Raw genomic sequence first — 26,271 nt, forward strand, 5'->3', positions numbered from 1 at the left:
TTTCAAAAGTAATGTTAATGCCTACGACACTTTATTTGACGTCAAATTGCCCATTACATGAGTGTTCAGTTCACTCCTAACTGATGCCTTACCTTCACTTAGGGGATGTTTTACAGTTCAGGTTGGCCTGTTAAGTACTTGAATAGGAGTAATATCGCTGTATGTTAATCTAGACTAATGCCCTACCTAATCTTGAAGTTACATTTCCCACCAATGGGAAACCAAAGATATACAATTTTTGGGAGTTATTGCATGTCTAATGCAAGATTAATTGCCATATTATGAGATCCAATGCAATAATCCTGCAAAAATTAATCGTTTTCGCCCAACGTGGGGCAGGAACCCACGAACCTGAGATTAAGAGTCTCATGCTCTACCGACTGAGCTAGCCGGGCTCCCTCTTTAAAGTAGTATGCAAACTGATCGTTTTTCATTAAGAAAACCAGTTCCTGGATATTCCTCAACTCTTGTTTTTCAAGGAACTTATCATTTATAGATCCCTCAGTGGACCATATATGAAAGCCATCTGTGATTTATCTGTTCTTACTATGCAACAAGCTTGGCAATGACAAGTTAAAAATAAAATGTATGTACATTTTAGAATGGAGAATGCGGGCATCAATCCCGCTACCTCTCGCATGCTAAGCGAGCGCTCTTCCATTTGAGCTAATTCCCCTGTGTGCTCCCTCAGAATAACATTTCAAAAGTAATGTTAATGCCTACGACACTTTATTTGACGTCAAATTGCCCATTACATGAGTGTTCAGTTCACTCCTAACTGATGCCTTACCTCCACTTAGGGGATGTTTTACAGTTCAGGTTGGCCTGTTTAGTACTTGAATAGGAGTAATATCGCTGACTAATGCCCTACCTAATCTTGAAGTTACATTTCCCACCAATGGGAAACCAAAGATATACAATTTTTGGGAGTTATTGCATGTCTAATGCAAGATTAATTGCCATATTATGAGATCCAATACAATAATCCTGCAAAAATTACTCGTTTTCGCACAACGTGGGGGGCGAACCCACGACCCTGAGATTAAGAGTCTCATGCTCTACCGACTGAGCTAGCCGGGGCTCCCTCTTTAAAGTAGAATGCAAACTGATCATTTTTCATTAAGAAAACCAGTTCCTGGATATTCCTCAACTCTTGTTTTTCAAGGAACTTATCATTTATAGATCCCTCAGTGGACAGAGTGTCAAGTAAAAGGAGACAAAATTGAAATGGAAGTTGTGGAAATGTCATTGTGAGATTGCATAAGAACTCAAATTGCTCTCACAAGCTAACGAATACCTAAACCCTTTTGATAAAACCCCTTTAGTTGTTATGATGTGACCATATATGAAAGCCATCTGTGATTTATCTGTTCTTACTATGCAACAAGCTTGGCAATGACAAGTTAAAAATAAAATGTATTTACATTTTAGAATGGAGAATGCGGGCATCAATCCCGCTACCTCTCGCATGCTAAGCGAGCGCTCTACCATTTGAGATAATTCCCCTGTGTGCTCCCTCAGAATAACATTTCAAAAGTAATGTTAATGCCTACGACACTTTATTTGACGTCAAATTGCCCATTACATGAGTGTTCAGTTCACTCCTAACTGATGCCTTACCTCCACTTAGGGGATGTTTTACAGTTCAGGTTGGCCTGTTTAGTACTTGAATAGGAGTAATATCGCTGACTAATGCCCTACCTAATCTTGAAGTTACATTTCCCACCAATGGGAAACCAAAGATATACAATTTTTGGGAGTTATTGCATGTCTAATGCAAGATTAATTGCCATATTATGAGATCCAATGCAATAATCCTGCAAAAATTACTCGTTTTCGCCCAACGTGGGGCTCGAACCCACGACCCTGAGATTAAGAGTCTCATGCTCTACCGACTGAGCTAGCCGGGCTCCCTCTTTAAAGTAGTATGCAAACTGATCGTTTTTCATTAAGAAAACCAGTTCCTGGAAATTCCTCAACTCTTGTTTTTCAAGGAACTTATCATTTATAGATCCCTCAGTGGACAGAGTGTCAAGTAAAATGAGACAAAATTGAAATGGAAGTTGTGGAAATGTCATTGTGAGATTGCATAAGAACTCAAATTGCTCTCACAAGCTAACGAATACCTAAACCCTTTTGATAAAACCCCTTTAGTTGTTATGATGTGACCATATATGAAAGCCATCTGTGATTTATCTGTTCTTACTATGCAACAAGCTTGGCAATGACAAGTTAAAAATAAAATGTATGTACATTTTAGAATGGAGAATGCGGGCATCGATCCCGCTACCTCTCGCATGCTAAGCGAGCGCTCTACCATTTGAGCTAATTCCCCTGTGTGCTCCCTCAGAATAACATTTCAAAAGTAATGTTAATGCCTTCCACACTTTATTTGACGTCAAATTGCCCATTACATGAGTGTTCAGTTCACTCCTAACTGATGCCTTACCTCCACTTAGGGGATGTTTTACAGTTCAGGTTGGACTGTTTAGTACTTGAATAGGAGTAATATCGCTGTATGTTAATCTAGACTAATGCCCTACCTAATCTTGAAGTTACATTTCCCACCAATGGGAAACCAAAGATATACAATTTTTGGGAGTTATTGCATGTCTAATGCAAGATTAATTGCCATATTATGAGATCCAATGCAATAATCCTGCAAAAATTACTCGTTTTCGCCCAACGTGGGGCTCGAACCCACGACCCTGAGATTAAGAGTCTCATGCTCTACCGACTGAGCTAGCCAGGCTGCCTCTTTAAAGTAGTATGCAAACTGATCGTTTTTCATTAAGAAAACCAGTTCCTGGATATTCCTCAACTCTTGTTTTTCAAGGAACTTATCATTTATAGATCCCTCAGTGGACCATATATGAAAGCCATCTGTGATTTATCTGTTCTTACTATGCAACAAGCTTGGCAATGACAAGTTAAAAAGTAAAATGTATGTACATTTTAGAATGGAGAATGCGGGCATCAATCCCGCTACCTCTCGCATGCTAAGCGAGGGCTCTACCATTTGAGCTAATTCCCCTGTGTGCTCCCTCAGAATAACGTTTCAAAAGTAATGTTAATGCCTACGACACTTTATTTGACGTCAAATTGCCCATTACATGAGTGTTCAGTTCACTCCTAACTGATGCCTTACCTCCACTTAGGGGATGTTTTACAGTTCAGGTTGGCCTGTTTAGTACTTGAATAGGAGTAATATCGCTGACTAATGCCCTACCTAATCTTGAAGTTACATTTCCCACCAATGGGAAACCAAAGATATACAATTTTTGGGAGTTATTGCATGTCTAATGCAAGATTAATTGCCATATTATGAGATCCAATGCAATAATCCTGCAAAAAATACTCGTTTTCGCCCAACGTGGGGCTCAAACCCACGACCCTGAGATTAAGAGTCTCATGCTCTACCGACTGAGCTTGCCGGGCTCCCTCTTTAAAGTAGAATGCAAACTGATCGTTTTTCATTAAGAAAACCAGTTCCTGGATATTCCTCAACTCTTGTTTTTCAAGGAACTTATCATTTATAGATCCCTCAGTGGACAGAGTGTCAAGTAAAATGAGACAAAATTGAAATGGAAGTTGTGGAAATGTCATTGTGAGATTGCATAAGAACTCAAATTGCTCTCACAAGCTAACGAATACCTAAACCCTTTTGATAAAACCCCTTTAGTTGTTATGATGTGACCATATATGAAAGCCATCTGTGATTTATCTGTTCTTACTATGCAACAAGCCTGGCAATGACAAGTTAAAAATAAAATGTATGTACATTTTAGAATGGAGAATGCGGGCATCGATCCCGCTACCTCTCGCATGCTAAGCGAGCGCTCTACCATTTGAGCTAATTCCCCTGTGTGCTCCCTCAGAATAACATTTCAAAAGTAATGTTAATGCCTACGACACTTTATTTGACGTCAAATTGCCCATTACATGAGTGTTCAGTTCACTCCTAACTGATGCCTTACCTTCACTTAGGGGATGTTTTACAGTTCAGGTTGGCCTGTTAAGTACTTGAATAGGAGTAATATCGCTGTATGTTAATCTAGACTAATGCCCTACCTAATCTTGAAGTTACATTTCCCACCAATGGGAAACCAAAGATATACAATTTTTGGGAGTTATTGCATGTCTAATGCAAGATTAATTGCCATATTATGAGATCCAATGCAATAATCCTGCAAAAATTAATCGTTTTCGCCCAACGTGGGGCAGGAACCCACGAACCTGAGATTAAGAGTCTCATGCTCTACCGACTGAGCTAGCCGGGCTCCCTCTTTAAAGTAGTATGCAAACTGATCGTTTTTCATTAAGAAAACCAGTTCCTGGATATTCCTCAACTCTTGTTTTTCAAGGAACTTATCATTTATAGATCCCTCAGTGGACCATATATGAAAGCCATCTGTGATTTATCTGTTCTTACTATGCAACAAGCTTGGCAATGACAAGTTAAAAATAAAATGTATGTACATTTTAGAATGGAGAATGCGGGCATCAATCCCGCTACCTCTCGCATGCTAAGCGAGCGCTCTTCCATTTGAGCTAATTCCCCTGTGTGCTCCCTCAGAATAACATTTCAAAAGTAATGTTAATGCCTACGACACTTTATTTGACGTCAAATTGCCCATTACATGAGTGTTCAGTTCACTCCTAACTGATGCCTTACCTCCACTTAGGGGATGTTTTACAGTTCAGGTTGGCCTGTTTAGTACTTGAATAGGAGTAATATCGCTGACTAATGCCCTACCTAATCTTGAAGTTACATTTCCCACCAATGGGAAACCAAAGATATACAATTTTTGGGAGTTATTGCATGTCTAATGCAAGATTAATTGCCATATTATGAGATCCAATACAATAATCCTGCAAAAATTACTCGTTTTTGCACAACGTGGGGCGCGAACCCACGACCCTGAGATTAAGAGTCTCATGCTCTACCGACTGAGCTAGCCGGGGCTCCCTCTTTAAAGTAGAATGCAAACTGATCATTTTTCATTAAGAAAACCAGTTCCTGGATATTCCTCAACTCTTGTTTTTCAAGGAACTTATCATTTATAGATCCCTCAGTGGACAGAGTGTCAAGTAAAAGGAGACAAAATTGAAATGGAAGTTGTGGAAATGTCATTGTGAGATTGCATAAGAACTCAAATTGCTCTCACAAGCTAACGAATACCTAAACCCTTTTGATAAAACCCCTTTAGTTGTTACGATGTGACCATATATGAAAGCCATCTGTGATTTATCTGTTCTTACTATGCAACAAGCTTGGCAATGACAAGTTAAAAATAAAATGTATGTACATTTTAGAATGGAGAATGCGGGCATCGATCCCGCTACCTCTCGCATGCTAAGCGAGCACTCTACCATTTGAGCTAATTCCCCTGTGTGCTCCCTCAGAATAACATTTCAAAAGTAATGTTAATGCCTTCCACACTTTATTTGACGTCAAATTGCCCATTACATGAGTGTTCAGTTCACTCCTAACTGATGCCTTACCTCCACTTAGGGGATGTTTTACAGTTCAGGTTGGCCTGTTTAGTACTTGAATAGGAGTAATATCGCTGTATGTTAATCTAGACTAATGCCCTACCTAATCTTGAAGTTACATTTCCCACCAATGGGAAACCAAAGATATACAATTTTTGGGAGTTATTGCATGTCTAATGCAAGATTAATTGCCATATTATGAGATCCAATGCAATAATCCTGCAAAAATTACTCGTTTTCGCCCAACATGGGGCTCGAACCCACGACCCTGAGATTAAGAGTCTCATACTCTACCGACTGAGCTAGCCGGGCTCCCTCTTTAAAGTAGTATGCAAACTGATCGTTTTTCATTAAGAAAACCAGTTCCTGGATATTCCTCAACTCTTGTTTTTCAAGGAACTTATCATTTATAGATCCCTCAGTGGACCATATATGAAAGCCATCTGTGATTTATCTGTTCTTACTATGCAACAAGCTTGGCAATGACAAGTTAAAAATAAAATGTATGTACATTTTAGAATGGAGAATGCGGGCATCAATCCCGCTACCTCTCGCATGCTAAGCGAGCGCTCTACCATTTGAGCTACTTCCCCTGTGTGCTCCCTCAGAATAACATTTCAAAAGTAATGTTAATGCCTACGACACTTTATTTGACGTCAAATTGCCCATTACATGAGTGTTCAGTTCACTCCTAACTGATGCCTTACCTCCACTTAGGGGATGTTTTACAGTTCAGGTTGGCCTGTTTAGTACTTGAATAGGAGTAATATCGCTGACTAATGCCCTACCTAATCTTGAAGTTACATTTCCCACCAATGGGAAACCAAAGATATACAATTTTTGGGAGTTATTGCATGTCTAATGCAAGATTAATTGCCATATTATGAGATCCAATGCAATAATCCTGCAAAAATTACTCGTTTTCGCACAACGTGGGGCTCGAACCCACGACCCTGAGATTAAGAGTCTCATGCTCTACCGACTGAGCTAGCCGGGCTCCCTCTTTAAAGTAGAATGCAAACTGATCATTTTTCATTAAGAAAACCAGTTCCTGGATATTCCTCAACTCTTGTTTTTCAAGGAACTTATCATTTATAGATCCCTCAGTGGACAGAGTGTCAAGTAAAAGGAGACAAAATTGAAATGGAAGTTGTGGAAATGTCATTGTGAGATTGCATAAGAACTCAAATTGCTCTCACAAGCTAACGAATACCTAAACCCTTTTGATAAAACCCCTTTAGTTGTTATGATGTGACCATATATGAAAGCCATCTGTGATTTATCTGTTCTTACTATGCAACAAGCTTGGCAATGACAAGTTAAAAATAAAATGTATGTACATTTTAGAATGGAGAATGCGGGCATCGATCCCGCTACCTCTCGCATGCTAAGCGAGCGCTCTACCATTTGAGCTAATTCCCCTGTGTGCTCCATCAGAATAACATTTCAAAAGTAATGTTAATGCCTTCCACACTTTATTTGACGTCAAATTGCCCATTACATGAGTGTTCAGTTCACTCCTAACTGATGCCTTACCTCCACTTAGGGGATGTTTTACAGTTCAGGTTGGCCTGTTTAGTACTTGAATAGGAGTAATATCGCTGTATGTTAATCTAGACTAATGCCCTACCTAATCTTGAAGTTACATTTCCCACCAATGGGAAACCAAAGATATACAATTTTTGGGAGTTATTGCATGTCTAATGCAAGATTAATTGCCATATTATGAGATCCAATGCAATAATCCTGCAAAAATTACTCGTTTTCGCACAACGTGGGGCTCGAACCCACGACCCTGAGATTAAGAGTCTCATGCTCTACCGACTGAGCTAGCCGGGCTCCCTCTTTAAAGTAGAATGCAAACTGATCATTTTTCATTAAGAAAACCAGTTCCTGGATATTCCTCAACTCTTGTTTTTCAAGGAACTTATCATTTATAGATCCCTCAGTGGACAGAGTGTCAAGTAAAAGGAGACAAAATTGAAATGGAAGTTGTGGAAATGTCATTGTGAGATTGCATAAGAACTCAAATTGCTCTCACAAGCTAACGAATACCTAAACCCTTTTGATAAAACCCCTTTAGTTGTTATGATGTGACCATATATGAAAGCCATCTGTGATTTATCTGTTCTTACTATGCAACAAGCTTGGCAATGACAAGTTAAAAATAAAATGTATGTACATTTTAGAATGGAGAATGCGGGCATCGATCCCGCTACCTCTCGCATGCTAAGCGAGCGCTCTACCATTTGAGCTAATTCCCCTGTGTGCTCCCTCAGAATAACATTTCAAAAGTAATGTTAATGCCTTCCACACTTTATTTGACGTCAAATTGCCCATTACATGAGTGTTCAGTTCACTCCTAACTGATGCCTTACCTCCACTTAGGGGATGTTTTACAGTTCAGGTTGGCCTGTTTAGTACTTGAATAGGAGTAATATCGCTGTATGTTAATCTAGACTAATGCCCTACCTAATCTTGAAGTTACATTTCCCACCAATGGGAAACCAAAGATATACAATTTGTGGGAGTTATTGCATGTCTAATGCAAGATTAATTGCCATATTATGAGATCCAATGCAATAATCCTGCAAAAATTACTCGTTTTCGCCCAACGTGGGGCTCGAACCCACGACCCTGAGATTAAGAGTCTCATGCTCTACCGACTGAGCTAGCCGGGCTCCCTCTTTAAAGTAGTATGCAAACTGATCGTTTTTCATTAAGAAAACCAGTTCCTGGATATTCCTCAACTCTTGTTTTTCAAGGAACTTATCATTTATAGATCCCTCAGTGGACCATATATGAAAGCCATCTGTGATTTATCTGTTCTTACTATGCAACAAGCTTGGCAATGACAAGTTAAAAATAAAATGTATGTACATTTTAGAATGGAGAATGCGGGCATCAATCCCGCTACTTCTCGCATGCTAAGCGAGCGCTCTACCATTTGAGCTACTTCCCCTGTGTGCTCCCTCAGAATAACATTTCAAAAGTAATGTTAATGCCTACGACACTTTATTTGACGTCAAATTGCCCATTACATGAGTGTTCAGTTCACTCCTAACTGATGCCTTACCTCCACTTAGGGGATGTTTTACAGTTCAGGTTGGCCTGTTTAGTACTTGAATAGGAGTAATATCGCTGACTAATGCCCTACCTAATCTTGAAGTTACATTTCCCACCAATGGGAAACCAAAGATATACAATTTTTGGGAGTTATTGCATGTCTAATGCAAGATTAATTGCCATATTATGAGATCCAATGCAATAATCCTGCAAAAATTACTCGTTTTCGCCCAACGTGGGGCTCGAACCCACGACCCTGAGATTAAGAGTCTCATGCTCTACCGACTGAGCTAGCCGGGCTCCCTCTTTAAAGAAGAATGCAAACTGATCATTTTTCATTAAGAAAACCAGTTCCTGGTTATTCCTCAACTCTTGTTTTTCAAGGAACTTATCATTTATAGATCCCTCAGTGGACAGAGTGTCAAGTAAAATGAGACAAAATTGAAATGGAAGTTGTGGAAATGTCATTGTGAGATTGCATAAGAACTCAAATTGCTCTCACAAGCTAACGAATACCTAAACCCTTTTGATAAAACCCCTTTAGTTGTTATGATGTGACCATATATGAAAGCCATCTGTGATTTATCTGTTCTTACTATGCAACAAGCCTGGCAATGACAAGTTAAAAATAAAATGTATGTACATTTTAGAATGGAGAATGCGGGCATCGATCCCGCTACCTCTCGCATGCTAAGCGAGCGCTCTACCATTTGAGCTAATTCCCCTGTGTGCTCCCTCAGAATAACATTTCAAAAGTAATGTTAATGCCTACGACACTTTATTTGACGTCAAATTGCCCATTACATGAGTGTTCAGTTCACTCCTAACTGATGCCTTACCTTCACTTAGGGGATGTTTTACAGTTCAGGTTGGCCTGTTAAGTACTTGAATAGGAGTAATATCGCTGTATGTTAATCTAGACTAATGCCCTACCTAATCTTGAAGTTACATTTCCCACCAATGGGAAACCAAAGATATACAATTTTTGGGAGTTATTGCATGTCTAATGCAAGATTAATTGCCATATTATGAGATCCAATGCAATAATCCTGCAAAAATTAATCGTTTTCGCCCAACGTGGGGCACGAACCCACGAACCTGAGATTAAGAGTCTCATGCTCTACCGACTGAGCTAGCCGGGCTCCCTCTTTAAAGTAGTATGCAAACTGATCGTTTTTCATTAAGAAAACCAGTTCCTGGATATTCCTCAACTCTTGTTTTTCAAGGAACTTATCATTTATAGATCCCTCAGTGGACCATATATGAAAGCCATCTGTGATTTATCTGTTCTTACTATGCAACAAGCTTGGCAATGACAAGTTAAAAATAAAATTTATGTACATTTTAGAATGGAGAATGCGGGCATCAATCCCGCTACCTCTCGCATGCTAAGCGAGCGCTCTACCATTTGAGCTAATTCCCCTGTGTGCTCCCTCAGAATAACATTTTAAAAGTAATGTTAATGCCTACGACACTTTATTTGACGTCAAATTGCCCATTACATGAGTGTTCAGTTCACTCCTAACTGATGCCTTACCTCCACTTAGGGGATGTTTTACAGTTCAGGTTGGCCTGTTTAGTACTTGAATAGGAGTAATATCGCTGACTAATGCCCTACCTAATCTTGAAGTTACATTTCCCACCAATGGGAAACCAAAGATATACAATTTTTGGGAGTTATTGCATGTCTAATGCAAGATTAATTGCCATATTATGAGATCCAATGCAATAATCCTGCAAAAATTACTTGTTTTCACCCAACGTGGGGCTCGAACCCACGACCCTGAGATTAAGAGTCTCATGCTCTACCGACTGAGCTAGCCGGGCTCCCTCTTTAAAGTAGAATGCAAACTGATCATTTTTCATTAAGAAAACCAGTTCCTGGATATTCCTCAACTCTTGTTTTTCAAGGAACTTATCATTTATAGATCCCTCAGTGGACAGAGTGTCAAGTAAAAGGAGACAAAATTGAAATGGAAGTTGTGGAAATGTCATTGTGAGATTGCATAAGAACTCAAATTGCTCTCACAAGCTAACGAATACCTAAACCCTTTTGATAAAACCCCTTTAGTTGTTATGATGTGACCATATATGAAAGCCATCTGTGATTTATCTGTTCTTACTATGCAACAAGCTTGGCAATGACAAGTTAAAAATAAAATGTATGTACATTTTAGAATGGAGAATGCGGGCATCGATCCCACTACCTCTCGCATGCTAAGCGAGCGCTCTACCATTTGAGCTAATTCCCCTGTGTGCTCCCTCAGAATAACATTTCAAAAGTAATGTTAATGCCTTCCACACTTTATTTGACGTCAAATTGCCCATTACATGAGTGTTCAGTTCACTCCTAACTGATGCCTTACCTCCACTTAGGGGATGTTTTACAGTTCAGGTTGGCCTGTTTAGTACTTGAATAGGAGTAATATCGCTGTATGTTAATCTAGACTAATGCCCTACCTAATCTTGAAGTTACATTTCCCACCAATGGGAAACCAAAGATATACAATTTTTGGGAGTTATTGCATGTCTAATGCAAGATTAATTGCCATATTATGAGATCCAATGCAATAATCCTGCAAAAATTACTCGTTTTCGCCCAACGTGGGGCTCGAACCCACGACCCTGAGATTAAGAGTCTCATGCTCTACCGACTGAGCTAGCCGGGCTCCCTCTTTAAAGTAGTATGCAAACTGATCGTTTTTCATTAAGAAAACCAGTTCCTGGATATTCCTCAACTCTTGTTTTTCAAGGAACTTATCATTTATAGATCCCTCAGTGGACCATATATGAAAGCCATCTGTGATTTATCTGTTCTTACTATGCAACAAGCTTGGCAATGACAAGTTAAAAATAAAATGTATTTACATTTTAGAATGGAGAATGCGGGCATCAATCCCGCTACCTCTCGCATGCTAAGCGAGCGCTCTACCATTTGAGATAATTCCCCTGTGTGCTCCCTCAGAATAACATTTCAAAAGTAATGTTAATGCCTACGACACTTTATTTGACGTCAAATTGCCCATTACATGAGTGTTCAGTTCACTCCTAACTGATGCCTTACCTCCACTTAGGGGATGTTTTACAGTTCAGGTTGGCCTGTTTAGTACTTGAATAGGAGTAATATCGCTGACTAATGCCCTACCTAATCTTGAAGTTACATTTCCCACCAATGGGAAACCAAAGATATACAATTTTTGGGAGTTATTGCATGTCTAATGCAAGATTAATTGCCATATTATGAGATCCAATGCAATAATCCTGCAAAAATTACTCGTTTTCGCCCAACGTGGGGCTCGAACCCACGACCCTGAGATTAAGAGTCTCATGCTCTACCGACTGAGCTAGCCGGGCTCCCTCTTTAAAGTAGTATGCAAACTGATCGTTTTTCATTAAGAAAACCAGTTCCTGGATATTCCTCAACTCTTGTTTTTCAAGGAACTTATCATTTATAGATCCCTCAGTGGACAGAGTGTCAAGTAAAATGAGACAAAATTGAAATGGAAGTTGTGGAAATGTCATTGTGAGATTGCATAAGAACTCAAATTGCTCTCACAAGCTAACGAATACCTAAACCCTTTTGATAAAACCCCTTTAGTTGTTATGATGTGACCATATATGAAAGCCATCTGTGATTTATCTGTTCTTACTATGCAACAAGCTTGGCAATGACAAGTTAAAAATAAAATGTATGTACATTTTAGAATGGAGAATGCGGGCATCGATCCCGCTACCTCTCGCATGCTAAGCGAGCGCTCTACCATTTGAGCTAATTCCCCTGTGTGCTCCCTCAGAATAACATTTCAAAAGTAATGTTAATGCCTTCCACACTTTATTTGACGTCAAATTGCCCATTACATGAGTGTTCAGTTCACTCCTAACTGATGCCTTACCTCCACTTAGGGGATGTTTTACAGTTCAGGTTGGACTGTTTAGTACTTGAATAGGAGTAATATCGCTGTATGTTAATCTAGACTAATGCCCTACCTAATCTTGAAGTTACATTTCCCACCAATGGGAAACCAAAGATATACAATTTTTGGGAGTTATTGCATGTCTAATGCAAGATTAATTGCCATATTATGAGATCCAATGCAATAATCCTGCAAAAATTACTCGTTTTCGCCCAACGTGGGGCTCAAACCCACGACCCTGAGATTAAGAGTCTCATGCTCTACCGACTGAGCTAGCCAGGCTCCCTCTTTAAAGTAGTATGCAAACTGATCGTTTTTCATTAAGAAAACCAGTTCCTGGATATTCCTCAACTCTTGTTTTTCAAGGAACTTATCATTTATAGATCCCTCAGTGGACCATATATGAAAGCCATCTGTGATTTATCTGTTCTTACTATGCAACAAGCTTGGCAATGACAAGTTAAAAATAAAATGTATTTACATTTTAGAATGGAGAATGCGGGCATCAATCCCACTACCTCTCGCATGCTAAGCGAGCGCTCTACCATTTGAGCTAATTCCCCTGTGTGCTCCCTCAGAATAACATTTCAAAAGTAATGTTAATGCCTACGACACTTTATTTGACGTCAAATTGCCCATTACATGAGTGTTCAGTTCACTCCTAACTGATGCCTTACCTCCACTTAGGGGATGTTTTACAGTTCAGGTTGGCCTGTTTAGTACTTGAATAGGAGTAATATCGCTGACTAATGCCCTACCTAATCTTGAAGTTACATTTCCCACCAATGGGAAACCAAAGATATACAATTTTTGGGAGTTATTGCATGTCTAATGCAAGATTAATTGCCATATTATGAGATCCAATGCAATAATCCTGCAAAAAATACTCGTTTTCGCCCAACGTGGGGCTCGAACCCACGACCCTGAGATTAAGAGTCTCATGCTCTACCGACTGAGCTAGCCGGGCTCCCTCTTTAAAGTAGAATGCAAACTGATCATTTTTCATTAAGAAAACCAGTTCCTGGATATTCCTCAACTCTTGTTTTTCAAGGAACTTATCATTTATAGATCCCTCAGTGGACAGAGTGTCAAGTAAAAGGAGACAAAATTGAAATGGAAGTTGTGGAAATGTCATTGTGAGATTGCATAAGAACTCAAATTGCTCTCACAAGCTAACGAATACCTAAACCCTTTTGATAAAACCCCTTTAGTTGTTATGATGTGACCATATATGAAAGCCATCTGTGATTTATCTGTTCTTACTATGCAACAAGCTTGGCAATGACAAGTTAAAAATAAAATGTATGTACATTTTAGAATGGAGAATGCGGGCATCTATCCCGCTACCTCTCGCATGCTAAGCGAGCGCTCTACCATTTGAGCTAATTCCCCTGTGTGCTCCCTCAGAATAACATTTCAAAAGTAATGTTAATGCCTTCCACACTTTATTTGACGTCAAATTGCCCATTACATGAGTGTTCAGTTCACTCCTAACTGATGCCTTACCTCCACTTAGGGGATGTTTTACAGTTCAGGTTGGCCTGTTTAGTACTTGAATAGGAGTAATATCGCTGTATGTTAATCTAGACTAATGCCCTACCTAATCTTGAAGTTACATTTCCCACCAATGGGAAACCAAAGATATACAATTTTTGGGAGTTATTGCATGTCTAATGCAAGATTAATTGCCATATTATGAGATCCAATGCAATAATCCTGCAAAAATTACTCGTTTTCGCCCAACGTGGGGCTCGAACCCACGACCCTGAGATTAAGAGTCTCATGCTCTACCGACTGAGCTAGCCGGGCTCCCTCTTTAAAGTAGTATGCAAACTGATCGTTTTTCATTAAGAAAACCAGTTCCTGGATATTCCTCAACTCTTGTTTTTCAAGGAACTTATCATTTATAGATCCCTCAGTGGACCATATATGAAAGCCATCTGTGATTTATCTGTTCTTACTATGCAACAAGCTTGGCAATGACAAGTTAAAAATAAAATGTATGTACATTTTAGAATGGAGAATGCGGGCATCAATCCCGCTACCTCTCGCATGCTAAGCGAGCGCTCTACCATTTGAGCTACTTCCCCTGTGTGCTCCCTCAGAATAACATTTCAAAAGTAATGTTAATGCCTACGACACTTTATTTGACGTCAAATTGCCCATTACATGAGTGTCCAGTTCACTCCTAACTGATGCCTTACCTCCACTTAGGGGATGTTTTACAGTTCAGGTTGGCCTGTTTAGTACTTGAATAGGAGTAATATCGCTGACTAATGCCCTACCTAATCTTGAAGTTACATTTCCCACCAATGGGAAACCAAAGATATACAATTTTTGGGAGTTATTGCATGTCTAATGCAAGATTAATTGCCATATTATGAGATCCAATGCAATAATCCTGCAAAAATTACTCGTTTTCGCCCAACGTGGGGCTCAAACCCACGACCCTGAGATTAAGAGTCTCATGCTCTACCGACTGAGCTTGCCGGGCTCCCTCTTTAAAGTAGAATGCAAACTGATCGTTTTTCATTAAGAAAACCAGTTCCTGGATATTCCTCAACTCTTGTTTTTCAAGGAACTTATCATTTATAGATCCCTCAGTGGACAGAGTGTCAAGTAAAATGAGACAAAATTGAAATGGAAGTTGTGGAAATGTCATTGTGAGATTGCATAAGAACTCAAATTGCTCTCACAAGCTAACGAATACCTAAACCCTTTTGATAAAACCCCTTTAGTTGTTATGATGTGACCATATATGAAAGCCATCTGTGATTTATCTGTTCTTACTATGCAACAAGCCTGGCAATGACAAGTTAAAAATAAAATGTATGTACATTTTAGAATGGAGAATGCGGGCATCGATCCCGCTACCTCTCGCATGCTAAGCAAGCGCTCTACCATTTGAGCTAATTCCCCTGTGTGCTCCCTCAGAATAACATTTCAAAAGTAATGTTAATGCCTACGACACTTTATTTGACGTCAAATTGCCCATTACATGAGTGTTCAGTTCACTCCTAACTGATGCCTTACCTTCACTTAGGGGATGTTTTACAGTTCAGGTTGGCCTGTTAAGTACTTGAATAGGAGTAATATCGCTGTATGTTAATCTAGACTAATGCCCTACCTAATCTTGAAGTTACATTTCCCACCAATGGGAAACCAAAGATATACAATTTTTGGGAGTTATTGCATGTCTAATGCAAGATTAATTGCCATATTATGAGATCCAATGCAATAATCCTGCAAAAATTAATCGTTTTCGCCCAACGTGGGGCACTAACCCACGAACCTGAGATTAAGAGTCTCATGCTCTACCGACTGAGCTAGCCGGGCTCCCTCTTTAAAGTAGTATGCAAACTGATCGTTTTTCATTAAGAAAACCAGTTCCTGGATATTCCTCAACTCTTGTTTTTCAAGGAACTTATCATTTATAGATCCCTCAGTGGACCATATATGAAAGCCATCTGTGATTTATCTGTTCTTACTATGCAACAAGCTTGGCAATGACAAGTTAAAAATAAAATGTATGTACATTTTAGAATGGAGAATGCGGGCATCAATCCCGCTACCTCTCGCATGCTAAGCGAGCGCTCTACCATTTGAGCTACTTCCCCTGTGTGCTCCCTCAGAATAACATTTCAAAAGTAATGTTAATGCCTACGACACTTTATTTGACGTCAAATTGCCCATTACATGAGTGTCCAGTTCACTCCTAACTGATGCCTTACCTCCACTTAGGGGATGTTTTACAGTTCAGGTTGGCCTGTTTAGTACTTGAATAGGAGTAATATCGCTGACTAATGCCCTACCTAATCTTGAAGTTACATTTCCCACCAATGGGAAACCAAAGATATACAATTTTTGGGAGTTATTGCATGTCTAATGCAAGATTAATTGCCATATTATGAGATCCAATGCAATAATCCTGCAAAAATTACTCGTTTTCGCCCAACGTGGGGCTCAAACCCACGACCCTGAGATTAAGAGTCTCATGCTCTACCGACTGAGCTTGCCGGGCTCCCTCTTTAAAGTAGAATGCAAACTGATCGTTTTTCATTAAGAAAACCAGTTCCTGGATATTCCTCAACTCTTGTTTTTCAAGGAACTTATCATTTATAGATCCCTCAGTGGACAGAGTGTCAAGTAAAATGAGACAAAATTGAAATGGAAGTTGTGGAAATGTCATTGTGAGATTGCATAAGAACTCAAATTGCTCTCACAAGCTAACGAATACCTAAACCCTTTTGATAAAACCCCTTTAGTTGTTATGATGTGACCATATATGAAAGCCATCTGTGATTTATCTGTTCTTACTATGCAACAAGCCTGGCAATGACAAGTTAAAAATAAAATGTATGTACATTTTAGAATGGAGAATGCGGGCATCGATCCCGCTACCTCTCGCATGCTAAGCAAGCGCTCTACCATTTGAGCTAATTCCCCTGTGTGCTCCCTCAGAATAACATTTCAAAAGTAATGTTAATGCCTACGACACTTTATTTGACGTCAAATTGCCCATTACATGAGTGTTCAGTTCACTCCTAACTGATGCCTTACCTTCACTTAGGGGATGTTTTACAGTTCAGGTTGGCCTGTTAAGTACTTGAATAGGAGTAATATCGCTGTATGTTAATCTAGACTAATGCCCTACCTAATCTTGAAGTTACATTTCCCACCAATGGGAAACCAAAGATATACAATTTTTGGGAGTTATTGCATGTCTAATGCAAGATTAATTGCCATATTATGAGATCCAATGCAATAATCCTGCAAAAATTAATCGTTTTCGCCCAACGTGGGGCACTAACCCACGAACCTGAGATTAAGAGTCTCATGCTCTACCGACTGAGCTAGCCGGGCTCCCTCTTTAAAGTAGTATGCAAACTGATCGTTTTTCATTAAGAAAACCAGATCCTGGATATTCCTCAACTCTTGTTTTTCAAGGAACTTATCATTTATAGATCCCTCAGTGGACCATATATGAAAGCCATCTGTGATTTATCTGTTCTTACTATGCAACAAGCTTGGCAATGACAAGTTAAAAATAAAAAGTATGTACATTTTAGAATGGAGAATGCGGGCATCAATCCCGCTACCTCTCGCATGCTAAGCGAGCGCTCTACCATTTGAGCTAATTCCCCTGTATGCTCCCTCAGAATAACATTTCAAAAGTAATGTTAATGCCTACGACACTTTATTTGACGTCAAATTGCCCATTACATGAGTGTTCAGTTCACTCCTAACTGATGCCTTACCTCCACTTAGGGGATGTTTTACAGTTCAGGTTGGCCTGTTTAGTACTTGAATAGGAGTAATATCGCTGACTAATGCCCTACCTAATCTTGAAGTTACATTTCCCACCAATGGGAAACCAAAGATACACAATTTTTGGGAGTTATTGCATGTCTAATGCAAGATTAATTGCCATATTATGAGATCCAATGCAATAATCCTGCAAAAATTACTCGTTTTCGCACAACGTGGGGCTCGAACCCACGACCCTGAGATTAAGAGTCTCATGCTCTACCGACTGAGCTAGCCGGGCTCCCTCTTTAAAGTAGAATGCAAACTGATCATTTTTCATTAAGAAAACCAGTTCCTGGATATTCCTCAACTCTTGTTTTTCAAGGAACTTATCATTTATAGATCCCTCAGTGGACAGAGTGTCAAGTAAAAGGAGATAAAATTGAAATGGAAGTTGTGGAAATGTCATTGTGAGATTGCATAAGAACTCAAATTGCTCTCACAAGCTAACGAATACCTAAACCCTTTTGATAAAACCCCTTTAGTTGTTATGATGTGACCATATATGAAAGCCATCTGTGATTTATCTGTTCTTACTATGCAACAAGCTTGGCAATGACAAGTTAAAAACTAAAATGTATGTACATTTTAGAATGGAGAATGCGGGCATCGATCCCGCTACCTCTCGCATGCTAAGCGAGCGCTCTACCATTTGAGCTAATTCCCCTGTGTGCTCCCTCAGAATAACATTTCAAAAGTAATGTTAATGCCTTCCACACTTTATTTGACGTCAAATTGCCCATTACATGAGTGTTCAGTTCACTCCTAACTGATGCCTTACCTCCACTTAGGGGATGTTTTACAGTTCAGGTTGGCCTGTTTAGTACTTGAATAGGAGTAATATCGCTGTATGTTAATCTAGACTAATGCCCTACCTAATCTTGAAGTTACATTTCCCACCAATGGGAAACCAAAGATATACAATTTTTGGGAGTTATTGCATGTCTAATGCAAGATTAATTGCCATATTATGAGATCCAATGCAATAATCCTGCAAAAATTACTCGTTTTCGCCCAACGTGGGGCTCGAACCCACGACCCTGAGATTAAGAGTCTCATGCTCTACCGACTGAGCTAGCCGGGCTCCCTCTTTAAAGTAGTATGCAAACTGATCGTTTTTCATTAAGAAAACCAGTTCCTGGATATTCCTCAACTCTTGTTTTTCAAGGAACTTATCATTTATAGATCCCTCAGTGGACCATATATGAAAGCCATCTGTGATTTATCTGTTCTTACTATGCAACAAGCTTGGCAATGACCAGTTAAAAATAAAATGTATGTACATTTTAGAATGGAGAATGCGGGCATCAATCCCGCTACCTCTCGCATGCTAAGCGAGCGCTCTACCATTTGAGCTACTTCCCCTGTGTGCTCCCTCAGAATAACATTTCAAAAGTAATGTTAATGCCTACGACACTTTATTTGACGTCAAATTGCCCATTACATGAGTGTTCAGTTCACTCCTAACTGATGCCTTACCTCCACTTAGGGGATGTTTTACAGTTCAGGTTGGCCTGTTTAGTACTTGAATAGGAGTAATATCGCTGACTAATGCCCTACCTAATCTTGAAGTTACATTTCCCACCAATGGGAAACCAAAGATATACAATTTTTGGGAGTTATTGCATGTCTAATGCAAGATTAATTGCCATATTATGAGATCCAATGCAATAATCCTGCAAAAATTACTCGTTTTCACCCAACGTGGGGCTCGAACCCACGACCCTGAGATTAAGAGTCTCATGCTCTACCGACTGAGCTAGCCGGGCTCCCTCTTTAAAGTAGAATGCAAACTGATCGTTTTTCATTAAGAAAACCAGTTCCTGGATATTCCTCAACTCTTGTTTTTCAAGGAACTTATCATTTATAGATCCCTCAGTGGACAGAGTGTCAAGTAAAAGGAGACAAAATTGAAATGGAAGTTGTGGAAATGTCATTGTGAGATTGCATAAGAACTCAAATTGCTCTCACAAGCTAACGAATACCTAAACCCTTTTGATAAAACCCCTTTAGTTGTTATGATGTGACCATATATGAAAGCCATCTGTGATTTATCTGTTCTTACTATGCAACAAGCTTGGCAATGACAAGTTAAAAATAAAATGTATGTACATTTTAGAATGGAGAATGCGGGCATCGATCCCGCTACCTCTCGCATGCTAAGCGAGCGCTCTACCATTTGAGCTAATTCCCCTGTGTGCTCCCTCAGAATAACATTTCAAAAGTAATGTTAATGCCTTCCACACTTTATTTGACGTCAAATTACCCATTACGTGAGTGTTCAGTTCACTCCTAACTGATGCCTTACCTCCACTTAGGGGATGTTTTACAGTTCAGGTTGGCCTGTTTAGTACTTGAATAGGAGTAATATCGCTGTATGTTAATCTAGACTAATGCCCTACCTAATCTTGAAGTTACATTTCCCACCAATGGGAAACCAAAGATATACAATTTTTGGGAGTTATTGCATGTCTAATGCAAGATTAATTGCCATATTATGAGATCCAATGCAATAATCCTGCAAAAATTACTCGTTTTCGCCCAACGTGGGGCTCGAACCCACGACCCTGAGATTAAGAGTCTCATGCTCTACCGACTGAGCTAGCCGGGCTCCCTCTTTAAAGTAGTATGCAAACTGATCGTTTTTCATTAAGAAAACCAGTTCCTGGATATTCCTCAACTCTTGTTTTTCAAGGAACTTATCATTTATAGATCCCTCAGTGGACCATATATGAAAGCCATCTGTGATTTATCTGTTCTTACTATGCAACAAGCTTGGCAATGACAAGTTAAAAATAAAATGTATTTACATTTTAGAATGGAGAATGCGGGCATCAATCCCGCTACCTCTCGCATGCTAAGCGAGCGCTCTACCATTTGAGATAATTCCCCTGTGTGCTCCCTCAGAATAACATTTCAAAAGTAATGTTAATGCCTACGACACTTTATTTGACGTCAAATTGCCCATTACATGAGTGTTCAGTTCACTCCTAACTGATGCCTTACCTCCACTTAGGGGATGTTTTACAGTTCAGGTTGGCCTGTTTAGTACTTGAATAGGAGTAATATCGCTGACTAATGCCCTACCTAATCTTGAAGTTACATTTCCCACCAATGGGAAACCAAAGATATACAATTTTTGGGAGTTATTGCATGTCTAATGCAAGATTAATTGCCATATTATGAGATCCAATGCAATAATCCTGCAAAAATTACTCGTTTTCGCCCAACGTGGGGCTCAAACCCATGACCCTGAGATTAAGAGTCTCATGCTCTACCGACTGAGCTTGCCGGGCTCCCTCTTTAAAGTAGAATGCAAACTGATCGTTTTTCATTAAGAAAACCAGTTCCTGGATATTCCTCAACTCTTGTTTTTCAAGGAACTTATCATTTATAGATCCCTCAGTGGACAGAGTGTCAAGTAAAATGAGACAAAATTGAAATGGAAGTTGTGGAAATGTCATTGTGAGATTGCATAAGAACTCAAATTGCTCTCACAAGCTAACGAATACCTAAACCCTTTTGATAAAACCCCTTTAGTTGTTATGATGTGACCATATATGAAAGCCATCTGTGATTTATCTGTTCTTACTATGCAACAAGCCTGGCAATGACAAGTTAAAAATAAAATGTATGTACATTTTAGAATGGAGAATGCGGGCATCGATCCCGCTACCTCTCGCATGCTAAGCAAGCGCTCTACCATTTGAGCTAATTCCCCTGTGTGCTCCCTCAGAATAACATTTCAAAAGTAATGTTAATGCCTACGACACTTTATTTGACGTCAAATTGCCCATTACATGAGTGTTCAGTTCACTCCTAACTGATGCCTTACCTTCACTTAGGGGATGTTTTACAGTTCAGGTTGGCCTGTTAAGTACTTGAATAGGAGTAATATCGCTGTATGTTAATCTAGACTAATGCCCTACCTAATCTTGAAGTTACATTTCCCACCAATGGGAAACCAAAGATATACAATTTTTGGGAGTTATTGCATGTCTAATGCAAGATTAATTGCCATATTATGAGATCCAATGCAATAATCCTGCAAAAATTAATCGTTTTCGCCCAACGTGGGGCACTAACCCACGAACCTGAGATTAAGAGTCTCATGCTCTACCGACTGAGCTAGCCGGGCTCCCTCTTTAAAGTAGTATGCAAACTGATCGTTTTTCATTAAGAAAACCAGATCCTGGATATTCCTCAACTCTTGTTTTTCAAGGAACTTATCATTTATAGATCCCTCAGTGGACCATATATGAAAGCCATCTGTGATTTATCTGTTCTTACTATGCAACAAGCTTGGCAATGACAAGTTAAAAATAAAATGTATGTACATTTTAGAATGGAGAATGCGGGCATCAATCCCGCTACCTCTCGCATGCTAAGCGAGCGCTCTACCATTTGAGCTAATTCCCCTGTGTGCTCCCTCAGAATAACATTTCAAAAGTAATGTTAATGCCTACGACACTTTATTTGACGTCAAATTGCCCATTACATGAGTGTTCAGTTCACTCCTAACTGATGCCTTACCTCCACTTAGGGGATGTTTTACAGTTCAGGTTGGCCTGTTTAGTACTTGAATAGGAGTAATATCGCTGACTAATGCCCTACCTAATCTTGAAGTTACATTTCCCACCAATGGGAAACCAAAGATACACAATTTTTGGGAGTTATTGCATGTCTAATGCAAGATTAATTGCCATATTATGAGATCCAATGCAATAATCCTGCAAAAATTACTCGTTTTCGCACAACGTGGGGCTCGAACCCACGACCCTGAGATTAAGAGTCTCATGCTCTACCGACTGAGCTAGCCGGGCTCCCTCTTTAAAGTAGAATGCAAACTGATCATTTTTCATTAAGAAAACCAGTTCCTGGATATTCCTCAACTCTTGTTTTTCAAGGAACTTATCATTTATAGATCCCTCAGTGGACAGAGTGTCAAGTAAAAGGAGACAAAATTGAAATGGAAGTTGTGGAAATGTCATTGTGAGATTGCATAAGAACTCAAATTGCTCTCACAAGCTAACGAATACCTAAACCCTTTTGATAAAACCCCTTTAGTTGTTATGATGTGACCATATATGAAAGCCATCTGTGATTTATCTGTTCTTACTATGCAACAAGCTTGGCAATGACAAGTTAAAAATAAAATGTATGTACATTTTAGAATGGAGAATGCGGGCATCGATCCCGCTACCTCTCGCATGCTAAGCGAGCGCTCTACCATTTGAGCTAATTCCCCTGTGTGCTCCCTCAGAATAACATTTCAAAAGTAATGTTAATGCCTTCCACACTTTATTTGACGTCAAATTGCCCATTACATGAGTGTTCAGTTCACTCCTAACTGATGCCTTACCTCCACTTAGGGGATGTTTTACAGTTCAGGTTGGCCTGTTTAGTACTTGAATAGGAGTAATATCGCTGTATGTTAATCTAGACTAATGCCCTACCTAATCTTGAAGTTACATTTCCCACCAATGGGAAACCAAAGATATACAATTTTTGGGAGTTATTGCATGTCTAATGCAAGATTAATTGCCATATTATGAGATCCAATGCAATAATCCTGCAAAAATTACTCGTTTTCGCCCAACGTGGGGCTCGAACCCACGACCCTGAGATTAAGAGTCTCATGCTCTACCGACTGAGCTAGCCGGGCTCCCTCTTTAAAGTAGTATGCAAACTGATCGTTTTTCATTAAGAAAACCAGTTCCTGGATATTCCTCAACTCTTGTTTTTCAAGGAACTTATCATTTATAGATCCCTCAGTGGACCATATATGAAAGCCATCTGTGATTTATCTGTTCTTACTATGCAACAAGCTTGGCAATGACCAGTTAAAAATAAAATGTATGTACATTTTAGAATGGAGAATGCGGGCATCAATCCCGCTACCTCTCGCATGCTAAGCGAGCGCTCTACCATTTGAGCTACTTCCCCTGTGTGCTCCCTCAGAATAACATTTCAAAAGTAATGTTAATGCCTACGACACTTTATTTGACGTCAAATTGCCCATTACATGAGTGTTCAGTTCACTCCTAACTGATGCCTTACCTCCACTTAGGGGATGTTTTACAGTTCAGGTTGGCCTGTTTAGTACTTGAATAGGAGTAATATCGCTGACTAATGCCCTACCTAATCTTGAAGTTACATTTCCCACCAATGGGAAACCAAAGATATACAATTTTTGGGAGTTATTGCATGTCTAATGCAAGATTAATTGCCATATTATGAGATCCAATGCAATAATCCTGCAAAAATTACTCGTTTTCACCCAACGTGGGGCTCGAACCCACGACCCTGAGATTAAGAGTCTCATGCTCTACCGACTGAGCTAGCCGGGCTCCCTCTTTAAAGTAGAATGCAAACTGATCGTTTTTCATTAAGAAAACCAGTTCCTGGATATTCCTCAACTCTTGTTTTTCAAGGAACTTATCATTTATAGATCCCTCAGTGGACAGAGTGTCAAGTAAAAGGAGACAAAATTGAAATGGAAGTTGTGGAAATGTCATTGTGAGATTGCATAAGAACTCAAATTGCTCTCACAAGCTAACGAATACCTAAACCCTTTTGATAAAACCCCTTTAGTTGTTATGATGTGACCATATATGAAAGCCATCTGTGATTTATCTGTTCTTACTATGCAACAAGCTTGGCAATGACAAGTTAAAAATAAAATGTATGTACATTTTAGAATGGAGAATGCGGGCATCGATCCCGCTACCTCTCGCATGCTAAGCGAGCGCTCTACCATTTGAGCTAATTCCCCTTGTGTGCTCCCTCAGAATAACATTTCAAAAGTAATGTTAATGCCTTCCACACTTTATTTGACGTCAAATTACCCATTACGTGAGTGTTCAGTTCACTCCTAACTGATGCCTTACCTCCACTTAGGGGATGTTTTACAGTTCAGGTTGGCCTGTTTAGTACTTGAATAGGAGTAATATCGCTGTATGTTAATCTAGACTAATGCCCTACCTAATCTTGAAGTTACATTTCCCACCAATGGGAAACCAAAGATATACAATTTTTGGGAGTTATTGCATGTCTAATGCAAGATTAATTGCCATATTATGAGATCCAATGCAATAATCCTGCAAAAATTACTCATTTTCGCCCAACGTGGGGCTCGAACCCACGACCCTGAGATTAAGAGTCTCATGCTCTACCGACTGAGCTAGCCGGGCTCCCTCTTTAAAGTAGTATGCAAACTGATCGTTTTTCATTAAGAAAACCAGTTCCTGGATATTCCTCAACTCTTGTTTTTCAAGGAACTTATCATTTATAGATCCCTCAGTGGACCATATATGAAAGCCATCTTTGATTTATCTGTTCTTACTATGCAACAAGCTTGGCAATGACAAGTTAAAAATAAAATGTATTTACATTTTAGAATGGAGAATGCGGGCATCAATCCCGCTACCTCTCGCATGCTAAGCGAGCGCTCTACCATTTGAGATAATTCCCCTGTGTGCTCCCTCAGCATAACATTTCAAAAGTAATGTTAATGCCTACGACACTTTATTTGACGTCAAATTGCCCATTACATGAGTGTTCAGTTCACTCCTAACTGATGCCTTACCTCCACTTAGGGGATGTTTTACAGTTCAGGTTGGCCTGTTTAGTACTTGAATAGGAGTAATATCGCTGACTAATGCCCTACCTAATCTTGAAGTTACATTTCCCACCAATGGGAAACCAAAGATATACAATTTTTGGGAGTTATTGCATGTCTAATGCAAGATTAATTGCCATATTATGAGATCCAATGCAATAATCCTGCAAAAATTACTCGTTTTCGCCCAACGTGGGGCTCGAACCCACGACCCTGAGATTAAGAGTCTCATGCTCTACCGACTGAGCTAGCCGGGCTCCCTCTTTAAAGTAGTATGCAAACTGATCGTTTTTCATTAAGAAAACCAGTTCCTGGATATTCCTCAACTCTTGTTTTTCAAGGAACTTATCATTTATAGATCCCTCAGTGGACAGAGTGTCAAGTAAAATGAGACAAAATTGAAATGGAAGTTGTGGAAATGTCATTGTGAGATTGCATAAGAACTCAAATTGCTCTCACAAGCTAACGAATACCTAAACCCTTTTGATAAAACCCCTTTAGTTGTTATGATGTGACCATATATGAAAGCCATCTGTGATTTATCTGTTCTTACTATGCAACAAGCTTGGCAATGACAAGTTAAAAATAAAATGTATGTACATTTTAGAATGGAGAATGCGGGCATCGATCCCGCTACCTCTCGCATGCTAAGCGAGCGCTCTACCATTTGAGCTAATTCCCCTGTGTGCTCCCTCAGAATAACATTTCAAAAGTAATGTTAATGCCTTCCACACTTTATTTGACGTCAAATTGCCCATTACATGAGTGTTCAGTTCACTCCTAACTGATGCCTTACCTCCACTTAGGGGATGTTTTACAGTTCAGGTTGGACTGTTTAGTACTTGAATAGGAGTAATATCGCTGTAT

At 39.5% G+C, this 26,271-nt stretch overlaps 35 non-coding genes across 35 annotated transcripts; all 35 read right to left on the reverse strand.

Moving 5' to 3' along the window:
* Positions 1-1,837: 1,837 nt before the first annotated feature.
* On the reverse strand, positions 1,838-1,910 carry TRNAK-CUU (transfer RNA lysine (anticodon CUU)). The gene has a single exon. It is a non-coding gene; the product is annotated as a tRNA-Lys (tRNA).
* A 352-nt stretch (positions 1,911-2,262) lies between these two features.
* TRNAA-AGC (transfer RNA alanine (anticodon AGC)) lies at positions 2,263-2,335 on the reverse strand. The gene has a single exon. It is a non-coding gene; the product is annotated as a tRNA-Ala (tRNA).
* A 344-nt stretch (positions 2,336-2,679) lies between these two features.
* On the reverse strand, positions 2,680-2,752 carry TRNAK-CUU (transfer RNA lysine (anticodon CUU)). Its single transcript has one exon. It is a non-coding gene; the product is annotated as a tRNA-Lys (tRNA).
* Positions 2,753-3,790: 1,038 nt separating this feature from the next.
* On the reverse strand, positions 3,791-3,863 carry TRNAA-AGC (transfer RNA alanine (anticodon AGC)). The gene has a single exon. It is a non-coding gene; the product is annotated as a tRNA-Ala (tRNA).
* Positions 3,864-5,318: 1,455 nt separating this feature from the next.
* Positions 5,319-5,391, reverse strand: TRNAA-AGC (transfer RNA alanine (anticodon AGC)). The gene has a single exon. It is a non-coding gene; the product is annotated as a tRNA-Ala (tRNA).
* A 344-nt stretch (positions 5,392-5,735) lies between these two features.
* TRNAK-CUU (transfer RNA lysine (anticodon CUU)) lies at positions 5,736-5,808 on the reverse strand. The gene has a single exon. It is a non-coding gene; the product is annotated as a tRNA-Lys (tRNA).
* Positions 5,809-6,420: 612 nt separating this feature from the next.
* Positions 6,421-6,493, reverse strand: TRNAK-CUU (transfer RNA lysine (anticodon CUU)). The gene has a single exon. It is a non-coding gene; the product is annotated as a tRNA-Lys (tRNA).
* Positions 6,494-6,845: 352 nt separating this feature from the next.
* On the reverse strand, positions 6,846-6,918 carry TRNAA-AGC (transfer RNA alanine (anticodon AGC)). The gene has a single exon. It is a non-coding gene; the product is annotated as a tRNA-Ala (tRNA).
* Positions 6,919-7,262: 344 nt separating this feature from the next.
* Positions 7,263-7,335, reverse strand: TRNAK-CUU (transfer RNA lysine (anticodon CUU)). The gene has a single exon. It is a non-coding gene; the product is annotated as a tRNA-Lys (tRNA).
* A 352-nt stretch (positions 7,336-7,687) lies between these two features.
* TRNAA-AGC (transfer RNA alanine (anticodon AGC)) lies at positions 7,688-7,760 on the reverse strand. Its single transcript has one exon. It is a non-coding gene; the product is annotated as a tRNA-Ala (tRNA).
* Positions 7,761-8,104: 344 nt separating this feature from the next.
* On the reverse strand, positions 8,105-8,177 carry TRNAK-CUU (transfer RNA lysine (anticodon CUU)). Its single transcript has one exon. It is a non-coding gene; the product is annotated as a tRNA-Lys (tRNA).
* Positions 8,178-8,789: 612 nt separating this feature from the next.
* TRNAK-CUU (transfer RNA lysine (anticodon CUU)) lies at positions 8,790-8,862 on the reverse strand. The gene has a single exon. It is a non-coding gene; the product is annotated as a tRNA-Lys (tRNA).
* Positions 8,863-9,214: 352 nt separating this feature from the next.
* On the reverse strand, positions 9,215-9,287 carry TRNAA-AGC (transfer RNA alanine (anticodon AGC)). The gene has a single exon. It is a non-coding gene; the product is annotated as a tRNA-Ala (tRNA).
* Positions 9,288-10,316: 1,029 nt separating this feature from the next.
* Positions 10,317-10,389, reverse strand: TRNAK-CUU (transfer RNA lysine (anticodon CUU)). Its single transcript has one exon. It is a non-coding gene; the product is annotated as a tRNA-Lys (tRNA).
* A 352-nt stretch (positions 10,390-10,741) lies between these two features.
* TRNAA-AGC (transfer RNA alanine (anticodon AGC)) lies at positions 10,742-10,814 on the reverse strand. Its single transcript has one exon. It is a non-coding gene; the product is annotated as a tRNA-Ala (tRNA).
* Positions 10,815-11,158: 344 nt separating this feature from the next.
* Positions 11,159-11,231, reverse strand: TRNAK-CUU (transfer RNA lysine (anticodon CUU)). The gene has a single exon. It is a non-coding gene; the product is annotated as a tRNA-Lys (tRNA).
* Positions 11,232-11,843: 612 nt separating this feature from the next.
* On the reverse strand, positions 11,844-11,916 carry TRNAK-CUU (transfer RNA lysine (anticodon CUU)). The gene has a single exon. It is a non-coding gene; the product is annotated as a tRNA-Lys (tRNA).
* A 352-nt stretch (positions 11,917-12,268) lies between these two features.
* On the reverse strand, positions 12,269-12,341 carry TRNAA-AGC (transfer RNA alanine (anticodon AGC)). Its single transcript has one exon. It is a non-coding gene; the product is annotated as a tRNA-Ala (tRNA).
* A 344-nt stretch (positions 12,342-12,685) lies between these two features.
* On the reverse strand, positions 12,686-12,758 carry TRNAK-CUU (transfer RNA lysine (anticodon CUU)). The gene has a single exon. It is a non-coding gene; the product is annotated as a tRNA-Lys (tRNA).
* Positions 12,759-13,370: 612 nt separating this feature from the next.
* On the reverse strand, positions 13,371-13,443 carry TRNAK-CUU (transfer RNA lysine (anticodon CUU)). Its single transcript has one exon. It is a non-coding gene; the product is annotated as a tRNA-Lys (tRNA).
* A 769-nt stretch (positions 13,444-14,212) lies between these two features.
* TRNAK-CUU (transfer RNA lysine (anticodon CUU)) lies at positions 14,213-14,285 on the reverse strand. Its single transcript has one exon. It is a non-coding gene; the product is annotated as a tRNA-Lys (tRNA).
* Positions 14,286-17,951: 3,666 nt separating this feature from the next.
* On the reverse strand, positions 17,952-18,024 carry TRNAK-CUU (transfer RNA lysine (anticodon CUU)). Its single transcript has one exon. It is a non-coding gene; the product is annotated as a tRNA-Lys (tRNA).
* Positions 18,025-18,377: 353 nt separating this feature from the next.
* On the reverse strand, positions 18,378-18,450 carry TRNAA-AGC (transfer RNA alanine (anticodon AGC)). The gene has a single exon. It is a non-coding gene; the product is annotated as a tRNA-Ala (tRNA).
* Positions 18,451-18,794: 344 nt separating this feature from the next.
* Positions 18,795-18,867, reverse strand: TRNAK-CUU (transfer RNA lysine (anticodon CUU)). Its single transcript has one exon. It is a non-coding gene; the product is annotated as a tRNA-Lys (tRNA).
* Positions 18,868-19,479: 612 nt separating this feature from the next.
* Positions 19,480-19,552, reverse strand: TRNAK-CUU (transfer RNA lysine (anticodon CUU)). The gene has a single exon. It is a non-coding gene; the product is annotated as a tRNA-Lys (tRNA).
* Positions 19,553-19,904: 352 nt separating this feature from the next.
* On the reverse strand, positions 19,905-19,977 carry TRNAA-AGC (transfer RNA alanine (anticodon AGC)). Its single transcript has one exon. It is a non-coding gene; the product is annotated as a tRNA-Ala (tRNA).
* Positions 19,978-20,321: 344 nt separating this feature from the next.
* On the reverse strand, positions 20,322-20,394 carry TRNAK-CUU (transfer RNA lysine (anticodon CUU)). The gene has a single exon. It is a non-coding gene; the product is annotated as a tRNA-Lys (tRNA).
* Positions 20,395-22,533: 2,139 nt separating this feature from the next.
* On the reverse strand, positions 22,534-22,606 carry TRNAK-CUU (transfer RNA lysine (anticodon CUU)). The gene has a single exon. It is a non-coding gene; the product is annotated as a tRNA-Lys (tRNA).
* A 352-nt stretch (positions 22,607-22,958) lies between these two features.
* On the reverse strand, positions 22,959-23,031 carry TRNAA-AGC (transfer RNA alanine (anticodon AGC)). Its single transcript has one exon. It is a non-coding gene; the product is annotated as a tRNA-Ala (tRNA).
* Positions 23,032-23,375: 344 nt separating this feature from the next.
* TRNAK-CUU (transfer RNA lysine (anticodon CUU)) lies at positions 23,376-23,448 on the reverse strand. Its single transcript has one exon. It is a non-coding gene; the product is annotated as a tRNA-Lys (tRNA).
* A 612-nt stretch (positions 23,449-24,060) lies between these two features.
* Positions 24,061-24,133, reverse strand: TRNAK-CUU (transfer RNA lysine (anticodon CUU)). The gene has a single exon. It is a non-coding gene; the product is annotated as a tRNA-Lys (tRNA).
* A 352-nt stretch (positions 24,134-24,485) lies between these two features.
* TRNAA-AGC (transfer RNA alanine (anticodon AGC)) lies at positions 24,486-24,558 on the reverse strand. Its single transcript has one exon. It is a non-coding gene; the product is annotated as a tRNA-Ala (tRNA).
* Positions 24,559-24,903: 345 nt separating this feature from the next.
* On the reverse strand, positions 24,904-24,976 carry TRNAK-CUU (transfer RNA lysine (anticodon CUU)). Its single transcript has one exon. It is a non-coding gene; the product is annotated as a tRNA-Lys (tRNA).
* A 612-nt stretch (positions 24,977-25,588) lies between these two features.
* Positions 25,589-25,661, reverse strand: TRNAK-CUU (transfer RNA lysine (anticodon CUU)). The gene has a single exon. It is a non-coding gene; the product is annotated as a tRNA-Lys (tRNA).
* Positions 25,662-26,013: 352 nt separating this feature from the next.
* On the reverse strand, positions 26,014-26,086 carry TRNAA-AGC (transfer RNA alanine (anticodon AGC)). The gene has a single exon. It is a non-coding gene; the product is annotated as a tRNA-Ala (tRNA).
* Positions 26,087-26,271: the final 185 nt, after the last annotated feature.

This window comes from Lissotriton helveticus, chromosome 1_2 (assembly GCF_964261635.1).
Source record: "Lissotriton helveticus chromosome 1_2, aLisHel1.1, whole genome shotgun sequence".
NCBI lineage: Eukaryota > Metazoa > Chordata > Amphibia > Caudata > Salamandridae > Lissotriton > Lissotriton helveticus.